Here is a 3,033-nt window from a genome sequence, read left to right on the forward strand (position 1 = left end):
TGGACATTTTTTTAAAAGATTTTCTTTATTTATTTGAGAGAGAGAACACAGAGAGAGAGTGAGTGGGAGAAGCAGACTCCCCACTGAGCAGAGAGCCAGATATGATGCAGGGCTCCATCCCAGAGCCCTGAGATCATGACCTGAGCCAAAGGCAGACGCTTAACCGACTAAGCCATCTAGGCACCCCTGTGAGCATTTCTACTTAAACTATTTTGTTTTTGTATTTAGTTTTAATATAGAATACTTAACACTGAAATTTATGGGTTTTTGTGTTGAAATTTTAACTATGGGAAAATACACAATTTTATCTCATCTTGTTTTTAACTACCATTTTGTGACCTTTTACTCTGTATCAGGCATTGTTCAAACTGCTTCACATAAACTAGAACTACTTCATTTATTACTCCAATAATTGAATTCAGTAGATATTGTTGTTACCCATATTTTAAAGATAATAGAATTAAGAATAACAGATTTGAGGTAAGTGGTTCACCGTTACAGGCATGTAAATGGCAGGATTATAACTAAAAGGCAGGTCTATTTGACTCCAGAATTTATACTTACCTATGCTAAGCTTATCTCAATTGTTTGAGTTTATTGAATTGTTATTAACTAACTGGCATTTGAGGGCTCATGTTTAAATTTCTGGTGTATGATATGCAATATGTTTCTATCAAATACAAAGACTAATTTACTGATTGCTTCTTTTAAATGGGAAATAACAATGCATTGGTATTGTTTTGTGGTGAATCATGACTTGACTGTGAAGAAGTTATTATCCCCCAAATCTTTCTTCAAAAATAAACAAATGAGCAAGTAAACAGACCTCAGTCTGAGACTTTTTTTTAAATAAGTAGATATTCACACATGAAAAACATTGCCGCAAAAAGCCCACTCTGGATTTGACTGCCATCCATTACAACTCCCCTCCCACCCACAAAAATGTTCTTTCAGAGAAGAACTGAGTCTGTTTATAGAAAGTATGTCTAAGACTGATTTGCAAAACAAAAATGCTATAAAAATAGGGGTGCCTGGGTGGCTCAATAGGTTAGCCTCTGACTCTTGGTTTTGGCTCAGGTCATGATCTCAGGGTCTTGAGATTGAGCCCCACCTTGGGCTCCATGCTCAGCACAGAATCTGCTTGTGATTCTTTCCCTCTTCCTCTCCCTCCCCCTCTCCCACCTGCTCTCCCTCCCCCAACCCTCCCTTTCTTCCCACACTCTCTCTCTCAAATAAATAAATAAAATCTTTTTTAAAATGCTGTAAAAATATGCTCTAGGCCACATATTGGAACGTCCCAAAGCAATGCAAAAAAAAGTAGTTCCTAGCTTAGCTTAGAAGTATGCAAACTAATAAAGATGCCAAGTTTGAGGAGTTGCCACTTAAGAAACATTCTAGCATATTCATTGATTCAGAATAGAAAAAGTTTATCTCAAAAAATATATAGACACTACACTTATAATTGATAATTATAATAGATAATTGAAAAATTGAAGAAATATGTTTGTATGTTTTGAAATCACTAATGTAATGTAGGAAATTAGGTTTAAGAAAATATACTAATAGTTCCTGTTACATATACTCTTGAAGTAAGCTCATTGCAACACTGGTACAATCAGAGATTGAAAGGAGTTGAAGAGCAATTATAATCACTTTGTATGAGAAAACATGTTTAAATTCATGTGTTACCATGCTTTTCACAGATATTCATAGTTTTTAAAATCGCAAAATTTATATATATATCATATAAAAATTGTAGACCAACTCAAACCCCAACAGCATTTGCACAGATGAGGGGTTTGTGGAAGGAATTTTGTTAAATGTTGACAATAAAGAATAAATATTTCAAAAACGTATGTAAGAAGAAGTGGCTTGTCTTTCTACGTATTCAGCTCATACAATAATTTAAGCAATATGGAAATGGGACAAAGATTGAAAAATAAAACGATGGAAGAAAAATATATATTTCAGAAAAGATCTAGTTTATATGAAAATTAAAAATTTTAATAAAGGAAACATTTACACAATAAAGGAAAGTATATGCCTTTTAACTTAAATTACTTAGACTATATTTAAATACTCAGGAAAATAAAATTTTAATTCTTATTTGATCTATTAATATTAAAATATAAGTATTTGGGTTAACTACATCTGTTAGAAACAAAATATAGATGAAGCAATTAAGTTTAAAAATTTTTTTGTATTAAATGGGAATATCTGACATTAACCAATGAAATACCTATTATTTAAATATCTTAAGTGCTTTTCTAAAAAAGCAATGAGGTTTTTCAGAAAATCTTTGCTACAATGACAAAACTACCTTATAAAGTTATGGTAAAATGCTGGTTCCAGAGCCTCAGAAAATACATATTACCTGATAATTCTCCTAGCCCTGTCTTCTCTTCTCCTGTTTCCTCCTCTACTATTATTTCCCATTTTGATTATGCAATTCATTGCAGTATATCATTTTACGTCTTTATTATTTCAGGGTCTTTCAACACAAATAACCTGTTTTCTTTTCTTGGAGTACTTTCCATGTAAATAATTCATCACCATATTTGCAGTAAATAATAAGAAAGTAGTGCTCAGTTTGGCAGTACGTATTCTAAAATTGGAATGATACAGAGATTAGCCTGGCCCCTGTGCAAGGATCACATGCAAATTTGTGAAGCATTTAATATTTTTTAGACTTGTCAAATTATATGTTGTACACCTGAAACCAATGTAACATTGTGTCATCTATCATTTAATTAAAAAAATAATAATAATGAGAAAGTAATGAGATGACATCATATATTTGAAACCACATTTCCATGTTGAGGGGCTATAGACTCAGTGTGATTATAGAAGTAAATACTGAGCAAAGAAAGAATTCTTAGAAAATGTTAATTATGGAGGCATTTGTGGATTATCTCCCTAGACTCTAAAAAGAAAATCTATAAATGCCCATCACCCACCATGGCATTCGTTAGAAGGTACTGACTATTTCACAATAAGCAGGGGTTTTTTTTGTTTTGTTTATTTTATTTTATT

The 3,033-nt window shown here is 32.1% G+C and overlaps 1 non-coding gene across 1 annotated transcript; it reads left to right on the plus strand.

The window, feature by feature from the left end:
- The first annotated feature begins 2,581 nt into the window (after nt 1–2,581).
- LOC113921122 lies at nt 2,582–2,685 on the plus strand. The gene has a single exon (XR_003519527.1). It is a non-coding gene; the product is annotated as a U6 spliceosomal RNA (small nuclear RNA).
- The last annotated feature ends 348 nt before the right edge of the window (nt 2,686–3,033 follow it).

The sequence above is a fragment of the Zalophus californianus genome, chromosome 3 (assembly GCF_009762305.2).
Source record: "Zalophus californianus isolate mZalCal1 chromosome 3, mZalCal1.pri.v2, whole genome shotgun sequence".
NCBI classification, from domain to species: Eukaryota; Metazoa; Chordata; class Mammalia; order Carnivora; family Otariidae; genus Zalophus; species Zalophus californianus.